Source organism: Ostrinia furnacalis, unplaced genomic scaffold (assembly GCF_004193835.3).
Source record: "Ostrinia furnacalis isolate ACB-3 unplaced genomic scaffold, ASM419383v2 OfSCF0519, whole genome shotgun sequence".
Classification (NCBI taxonomy): Eukaryota; Metazoa; Arthropoda; class Insecta; order Lepidoptera; family Crambidae; genus Ostrinia; species Ostrinia furnacalis.
Genome location: NW_021130758.1, coordinates 231,951 through 241,347, shown reverse-complemented (window position 1 = coordinate 241,347; position 9,397 = coordinate 231,951). Strand labels below are relative to the sequence as shown.

Below are 9,397 nucleotides of genomic sequence, written 5' to 3'. Positions count from 1 at the left end.
TTTTCGGCAATAACTCGGCTATCCGATGAGACTCGAAAATTTTTGTAGGACACTTTTTGTAGCTTTCTTTGTGCTCTACAATAACGCCCGAACCATTTTTAGCGTATCATGCATCGTTATCGAGATATCGATCGATAAAGTCAAAAATTTTGGACACAATTTTTGTTTTTTTCTTTTTTTTTCTTTGGGTCTTAATAAATATGAAAAATTCCGAAATAATTAAATAATTAATTAAAAAGTAAAAAGTAAAATTTAATTACTTTTAATTACTTTTTAATTACTTTTTTTTAAGTAACGGCAAAGCATTTGTATTAGTTGGTTCTTGTTTTGATCCCTTGTGAGAAACTTCTCCTGGCTAACTTTTGGAGTAGTTGTCTCATCGAATGTGAACTCCGGCGATTGGTTTTTTCTCGAACGTCGTACTCTTTCCGAAGTTTTCGTTCCAGCGAGTGTCATATCAGTCGGATAACCGTCGAATATGATTGCAACCTTTCCTTCGAAGTTATGTTGTACGTATCTGACGTTAATTATTTAATTATTCCGAAATAATTTGTGTCCAAAATTTTTGACTTTATCGATCGATATCTCGATAACGATGCATGATACGCTAAAAATGGTTCGGGCGTTATTGTAGAGCACAAAGAAAGCTACAAAAAGTGTCCTACAAAAATTTTCGAGTCTCATCGGATAGCCGAGTTATTGCCGAAAAACAAATTTTACCCCTTTTTTCAACATGGCGGCGAAAGCTCCTAGGAAAGTTTGGTCGACAATCTCAAGTTAAGCTTTTCTAGGCATCCCCTACAACATATTAAAAAATTAGAAGCGCAAATTCATTTTCTTTTTTGAATGTACGTAATGACTGGACTATAAATCTGTGCTAGAAAGAAATAATATTGACAGAACATAATTTGTTATAGCTCTCTGTTACTATTAACAGCGTTCCGTTCGTGTTGGGATTTTCATTTAAAATAATTATTTTATATTAATAAAATTATAAAGATTCAAATTTTCAGCACACTGTCGTAGTTACAAGTAAATTAAAGATAATAAAACACCATACGTTATTATGTGCGATGCGAATGTTTCCGTTTTGTGACTTAGGCTGGGTTGCATCATCTTACTTTAACTTTGACAAATGTCAAAAATCTGTCAAACTCCATACAAAAACATCGGTTATCGTTAGTTACGGTCAAAGTTAGGTGGTGCAACTCAGCCTTACTAAATTAAAACTACGGAGAAATGTTTACACAAATGGTTCGGAATTGAGAGATGCATCCTTAAAATTAAATTTTGATTTGTTAATGTAGCTGAATTGCGAGTTTTTTTATTTCGTCAGTATGCATACGTCTGACCGCTAGCGACTTCGTAAATGAATGACGTGAAGTGTGAAGATAGAGATAGATTGTACTACATTTTGCAGTTTTCACGTTGTCACTACAAGTTTATTAATAGAACAGATAGATTTTCTCCGCGCATGTCCGTTGGGACTCGTCAGCAAAGCTACAGGTATCACAATAACCTCCTGGAATTCGCGCTTCAGTCGATCTGCATTTTCGAAGGATAATATAAAGTTTCGTGCTGTTTACTTGCATACTCGTGTCGTTACAAAATACTTGTGGCAAAAATGACGTCTGCGCCCTATTTAGAGGAACAATTAAAAAATCTTCGTAATTTGCCGAACATATTGGAAATGAACTTCAAGTTAATGCGACATTTGGACGATCGAGCTCACGGCCTAATGAGGAGAAGCAATCTCATGGCTGACGAGTTCTTGCCGAACATTCCTAATTTGGACGAGGATACGAGGACGGAGAAGGTGAATGCAATTCAAGCAATCTTCACGCAAATAAATGACTACAGCGATGACAAAGTTCAGGTGGCAATCCAAACATATGCGCTGGTAGACAAGCACATACGGCGCCTGGATAAAGACATTGCGCGCTTCGAGTCCGAGAACCAAAAGCAAGAGAAGACTGCTCGTGCAGCCCAGAAGGCCACCGCAAACCAGGAGCCTTCTACTACTACTACAACGGTAAAGAAAGGTAGGAAAATTCGCAAAGGCAATGTAAAGACTGAAGCCACTGGCTTAAAGAAATGCGCTGGTACGTCCAGCGAAGGCGACGCAGCCGCGTCGGGTAGTTCCGCAGCCAAGAAAAAGACTCCACGTAAGAGTACAGCACCGATAGCAATTGCTGTGAAAAAAGAAGTACCGTCTGAGAATTCAAATTTAGACTCGGCTGCGGGCGAGGCTGATTCTAGTGATGTGTGGGACATGCCTGTAGACCCCAATGAGCCCACATTTTGCATTTGCCACCAAGTATCTTATGATGAAATGATTGGTTGTGACAACCCAGAATGTCTCACAGAGTGGTTCCACTTCGATTGTGTAAATATTAAGATAATACCTAAAGGTAAATGGTATTGTCCTCAGTGCTCTCAAGATGGAAAGAAAAAATAAATACAGTGATATCCCCTGTTAAACAAATACACGTTCGTTGTAATTTTGTTAAATAAAAGACTTATTGTTAATTCCATTTTAGTACTTGTCGTTACGTTAGTATTCTGTAAGTACGGAACCTTAAAAAGAAAAAAGTTTTGTAAAGAAATTTGAAATTTGATGATGATGAGACTCCCGTGATGTATCAGGTTACAAGGGTGAAAAGTTGTACGTGTTTAATCAAACAATATATCATAGAGTAAGTTATATTCGTTGTTGTATGACATCGTTTTAATAAATCTTAATTTAGCCTAGCATTATTGATTTATGGAATTGTACACGAATCAGGTCACAAGGTCACAATAAGTAAAGGTCATTCGATGCTTCGGCCTGGGAATTCCTAGTAAATCAGATTAAGGTGAATGCCCTGCTATTCGCACCGATGCTAGCGCGTACTCGCCGAATTCACTTAATTGAATCTTACGCGTAAAACTTTTCGAACACACTGAATTTAAATACCTTTATACCAAAAATTAAAATTGATTTGTAAATCGTGGATGCGTTCCGTTGCTCATGTAACTCTGAATGAGTTTAAGTTTTACCCTATTTTTGTTCAGAGGGAACTCTATACCTCGTGCTTACGTGTTCGATAACGTCATTCCGGTTCGGACGGGTTTAAAACCTACCTATTGTATTCTACTGAAATGTGGCTTTTAAGCGCTTACTTCAGTTCGGAGAATTTACGCGGTATTTTAAATTATTATTGGCGTTATAACAGTAAGCTCCGTGACGAGAGGCCGCATCACGCTTAAATCAAGAAAATTAAAGGGCTATTTTCCAAATCGTATCGTCAAGTTTTGTTTTTACAATTTTTTAAAATTAATTTTGTTTGAATTCTATTAGTGATAGGTTTTTTATTTCCAATATTATTTTCAGTCCAAATATATTTTTAGTTATATTTAATTTCGTTGTCTTAGAATAAGAAAATAATGTACTCCACTACGAGAACTAGGCTCTAGGTGTAAATAGTTTTAAGGTGTATTTAGATAGTTGACCTTCAACAGTCCAGCTGTGGTGTGTAAAAAGATTACGTGCATCTTTTTATCGGCGAGACAGCATAAATAGTGTTAGAATTAATATATGAAATCTGTGTTGCACTGTGTACAGACTGCACTAAAATTATTACCTAAAGTTGACAAATTTGATGGTGATGTAAGCCCAGGAAATGGCGACGTGCTTATTAGATGTTGATTAGTCTAAAAATTGTCATTGTATTCGAAAAATGTGTAGCGAAATTCAGTGTTGTAAAATTGTCTAATAATCATCCAGATTCTGTGATGTAGATTGCCTCTGTAACTGAAAGTCGGGGTATCTCTTTCCCCACCAAAAAATAGTCATCTTTTTTGCCAAAATTACTATACTATCTAAATCCTTACGGTCTAAATCCTTTCTGTAAGTGCCTGTGGTATCAATTTCACAGCCGTAACATGATTTTTCTTCTATTACACAGAGATAACACTGACATTCAGTTTCAGAGGTGGTAAAACGACACGGTGTCGGGCCAAAGATGCGTTATTTTGAAGGTCATTTAATGATATTGTAGATTTAAACTTATGGTTAACGTTGCGCTGTCCGGCCTGGCTGCCCGCCACTCCGTTGTACATAGAAGGCGCATTGACAACACATCTACCTTTTCAGTAGTAGAAATATAAATAGAAGTTAAAGTAAAAGTTACGGATGGTTTGAATATTCAACGAATTATGTTCACCTAAGATTCGTCTGTCTATCCTTTTCTTTTTTTATTGTTTAGAACAGGATTGCATTTTAAAATCATTTAGGCATAGATGGAGATAGTTGACGAAACGTGTCGCGCTGACGTGATCAGATCTTGTACTTATGAGTTACCTTAAAACCATTAATTTAATGAGGTGCAATATTGGATGCGGCAATCACAAAAAGTGTTGCGCATCATGCAATACTAGAATTAAGAATAATTTGCCGTTATAAATAAAGTAGGTATTTTATTCTATGGGAAATACACTTACCAAAATACCTACGTATTTGTGTGTGTGTTTTTGCGGTATTGTTACATAAATGGCTATCCTCCGTATTAGGTAACATGCACAGACGGACAATCTATGGTTTACGAAGTTCGTTGAATATAAAAATCTAGAATTAAGCAGATATCACTGTATCATTCGTCGAACATGCACTCAATCATATCACGCTAGTTCATTTGAAGATATTGCATAAAATTATTATAGTAAATTCACAATTGGCAAATTAGGATTCACAGTACCATAAAATGAGCAGGCTTGTTACTAGCAGTTCGTTGAAGTAGAATGTCGTAGCTTATAATTATTTGCATGTTTCATATCAGCACGTGCGAATAGTAATGGGCATGCTATTTTCAAAATTCATCAACGATTGTATTTAAACGGTTTTGGATCGCACTACTCATGTGCACATGAGTAGTCCATGAAAATTTGTAATATAAATAGTTATAAAATGGTATGTTCGACGAATGCTCGCGTGATCCCTCTGATAGTGGATAAAATAATATTGGGTGTTAACCCTACGTATTGCACGCGTCAGCATATTCTGTAGGGTAGTTCGACGCGTCGGTCGTGTGTATACATAAATTTAGTAATATGCATGTATGTAAGTAAATAATACATAAACGATACATTTTAGATGACCCAACATAACAGGACATATTTGATGAAATTTGTGTATCTTTAAATAAGACAGTAGATTCGTTCAGATATACAAACATTGCACGATTTCATATTATAGATGAATAAGTAAAATGTTTACTACCATATTTAACCGAAGAAATGTTTATTGTAATCTTATACTAAGCGATGAGAGTAATTATTGTACCAATTGTAATTTCGTTATGTTTATAATTATTTTCAGTTTATGAACATTAGGTAATTAACCTATTTTATACAAATAATTATATCTCTTTTACGTGCAATTTATAATTTACATTTATTTACAGAATATGGTCGGTAAATTAATAAGCTCGTAGTTTTTCTTAGTTTCCAATTTTGAATCTTATTTGTCTTGATAATAACAAATTAAATGTATAAAGTTATCTAATGTAATGCCACGTGGGTATGTTCAGCCACATTGGAAAGAAATTGTAAATTATTATATTTTTACGGCGCGTATAAGTAGTGCGCGAATTGGGTGTTGTAGTATAAATTATATTGAATGAAAGATATTGGTTAAAATGTTCTAGCAATGCGCCATTTTGGTAATTGGTTAGCGGTTTAAAGTGTATGTCACTTGGAAAATTCCACATTATTCTAGATGACGTCTTATATCTTGAATTTAAAGGACATTTTTAATTACTGCATGTATTTCTACACACTTGATACACTTGCACACACTCGTGGCAATGATTTTCTCACATCATATAGGAAAATTAGATGAGAACTCAATGTTTCATAGGTAAAGTTCAATTGGATAACATATAGAATAAGCATACCTTCAATTTTTCAAAATTTACTGTAACGGTGTTATGTAACTACGACCAATTTGAAATGTATTCATGATTATTTGTTAATTAAACTAGATAATGTTAAATTAAATTTAATGACTAATCTACGTGTATCTCTTTAAGTAATTGTAATCATTATCATGGTTTTACCATTGTCAAAAAATGTTTTTTATAAGTTCGCTATTTTGTTTTAGTAGTTATAAACATGTAAGGGCTATTAATAGTTAACCATTTTAAAGTACCTATTATAAAATTGTATCTATCCTAAGTCTGATTTCACACCATTAATAAAGTAGTGATTATGGAAGTTCTTTGTTTTATTAATAATCTATTGGAGGGTGGGGTCGCAAAATTAGGATGTTATGCAAGTTGGGGAGATGTAGGAACAAAAATTTTAGGAGGGAGGGCTAGAGGGATTGCAAAACTAGAGGATTTTCCAAGTTGAGGAGGTTCAGGATACTTCATACCAGAAGTTTCAGGAGGGGGAAGCTAGGAGTGGCGGCCATAATTGGAGGGGTTTGCAAAACTAGGGGATTTTCCATGTTGAGGTGCAGAATACTTCATACCAGAAGTTTCAGGAGGGGGGGCAGGCAATTGAAGGGTGAGGTTGCAAGTTGGGAAAGTGTAGGACCAGAAATTATAGTAGGGAAAAAAAAAAATCCTCAACTAACAGTGCGTAAACTGGCATCACCGTACGTGATACTACATAGTTCTTATTTCTAATCTCGAGGACAAAGCACGAGCATAATAACCAGCAACCACTTTTTAATCGGTCATTTTTGCGGGTAATTTTTTAACCAGTAGCGTTAATACGAGATATTAACCAGCAGCCACTTTATGTTCGGTTATTTTTTAACCAGTAGCCGTTTTTGCTCTTGCGAGTTAAAACGAGATATTAATCACCGAGATAGCCAGGTATTGTAATAGAGTCTGGAACGGGTCGCCGACATTCGTTTCTTCACATGACTGCCAGCCGACACAACATTTCGTATATCGCCGCTTCGCCGACAGAACCTTTCACCAGCGTACGATTCGTCGACAGCACAAGTCGTCATTAGATATTTCGCCTACGAACGATTCACTAAACTGATACTTCGTCTATTAACTATTCAAATAAAGTTAAGCCATGTAGGTATTCATTAGGCAACATTTGTTAATAAACTGTTTATGACTAGTGTAAATCAAATTTACCATAAACACTGGTTTCTGAAACTTGGCCGTCCACACTTGCTCTCCACTCATAGCGGGGAGCACGGCAACATGTATCATAAACAATGTTTCATCACCTTTGTTTAAAGACTGTTTACAGAGAAGATGAAACATTGTTTATGAACAGTGTTTATCAACAAATGTTGCCTTAACTTTCGGATTTATGAAATTCAGCATTAGGGATATATAAAACTTTTAATAGTCGAGGAAAATAGAAAAAAATAAAAGAAGATAGGAAAAAACATTTATTATAATCAAAATAATGTAAATACAAACTTAAATTAGCAATACTTTTGTAATGTGCCAATCATCAAAATCAAAACGTTTTTAAAATAATTGTAAAAATATTAATTGTAAATAAAAAACCGATTTCAATAAGAAAAAAAACAAGTTTGATATTAATGTATGTAAACTTGTTAAGTTGGGTCTCGGGGTCGTTATTGAGTTCAAAGGCACGAATCGTATCACAAAACAACGTATATTGTCTTAAACACGTCGAAACATAACACATACAGTACTTGGTTACAGTAATTACAATAATATCCAGCCAAAACAACACAGAATGAACGCGCGTGTCGCGGCCATGGGCGGACTGACGATAAGGTCGAGTTTAGAAAAACACAATACGCGGTGACCGTTGGGAAAGAGCGCGCTGGCAGAGCGCGCCGGCAGAGCGCGCGAGCCCGCGCCTTATTCAAAAGAAGGGCCCGCCAAACGCGAATCCGAGCGTCAACGATCGTCGCGTTACAACCACGGGGTGGAAACGCCATAGAGTTTGACAGCTCCATAGAGAGTGAATTTTTTTGACAGTTCCGAGAGGAAGTGACTTTTTTTATAGTTGTCTTCTGTAAGTTCTGTATGCGACAGTGGTCTTTTGCATGTTAGAAACTTTAGAAACCTTTTCGAATTACAACTTCAGCTTTTATTCATAAATTATTTTATTGAATCTATGTGATTTCTATAAATTAAATGGTTATTTAAAAGTATAATAATTCAAAGTCGTAATTTTCACTTTAATCACTTTAGTTCCGTCTCAAGTCTACAACTGTGACATTATTAAAAAAAATAAACGTCAAAAATTTTTCATCGAAAAAACGTGTTTTTCTACGATTTTTAATTGTTTCTGATTGAAATCAATAATTTCTCAGTCATTATTAATAAGAACTACATGTGCATGGATTGCCTGTTGGATTGATGTTTGTTTACGAAAAAAATTCTCTCAAGTAAGTTAATAAGTAAGTTATTTCACTCGAGATAGGTTATTACTTGCAGCAACATCATGTTTTAAGTATTGAACCACACAAAGGATTAAATCTTCATTACAAAATCATTCATAACTCCATTTAAATCAATGGAAACCAAATATGGATAGTTTCATGGAGTAACAACATACTTTGGATTTTGGACATAAAATACAATACAAGTAGGTACATTGCAGGCATAGATTGCAGGATACAGTGAATGATACGTGTTTTATACAATGAATCTAAGTACCTATTTGTTTCAGGTTAATATCGAACTTCGAACTTATAAAGTGTTAAGCAGCAATTACAATAAAAGTGCTTGCTGTGGAATCACTGGTGCTGCTCATTATTGTCAACTGTTACTTAAAAAGGTCCAGATGAACCAACATATTCAATGAAGTTTAAAAGAGACCTATTTAAACAATAAAACAAGACCAAAAATGCTTAATTACAAATGATGAACTCATTTCATTTGCAGGTTATGCCATGCATTAAATTAGGAAGATTTGTGTTGGATGAATTACCCAGATAACAATTAAAACAACTTCTATATGTGCTATGAATGAGGGTTTTCGCGATTGAAAAATCCGCGAGATGGCAATACGTAGACGCGAGGTCCAAATGCTGCATGATTGGTGGATATCTGTCAATGTCATGTCAAAAATAACCAATCATGCAGCATTTGGACCTCACGTCTACGTATTGCCATCTGGCGGATTTTTCAATCGCGAAAACCCTCATTGGCATAGATTATGAGAGACTGGCAACTATACTAGGTTGATATATGTTTCTCACACTTCAACTGGCATTGGATTCAACATCGGATTCTGACACTTTTACAGTTATGATACCATGAATATCAGTTTATGGTCCTAATTATTTTTATTTTATTTACGACCTTCGACCAGTTGGACACTTTAGATAGCTTCTTGTAATAGTGTCAATATCTTTTTAGCTTTTAACGCAAATCTAGTCTTCAAAGCAGTTTAATCGATTTAT

The 9,397-nt window shown here is 35.1% G+C and overlaps 1 long non-coding RNA gene and 1 pseudogene across 1 annotated transcript; both read left to right on the top strand.

Annotated features, from left to right (window-relative positions):
• The first annotated feature begins 870 nt into the window (after positions 1–870).
• On the top strand, positions 871–6,004 carry LOC114366047 (inhibitor of growth protein 4 pseudogene; annotated as a pseudogene).
• Positions 6,005–8,266: 2,262 nt separating this feature from the next.
• Positions 8,267–8,949, top strand: LOC114366050 (uncharacterized). The gene is made up of 3 exons (XR_003656997.1): positions 8,267–8,377; positions 8,662–8,769; positions 8,877–8,949. It is a non-coding gene; the product is annotated as an uncharacterized LOC114366050 (long non-coding RNA).
• The last annotated feature ends 448 nt before the right edge of the window (positions 8,950–9,397 follow it).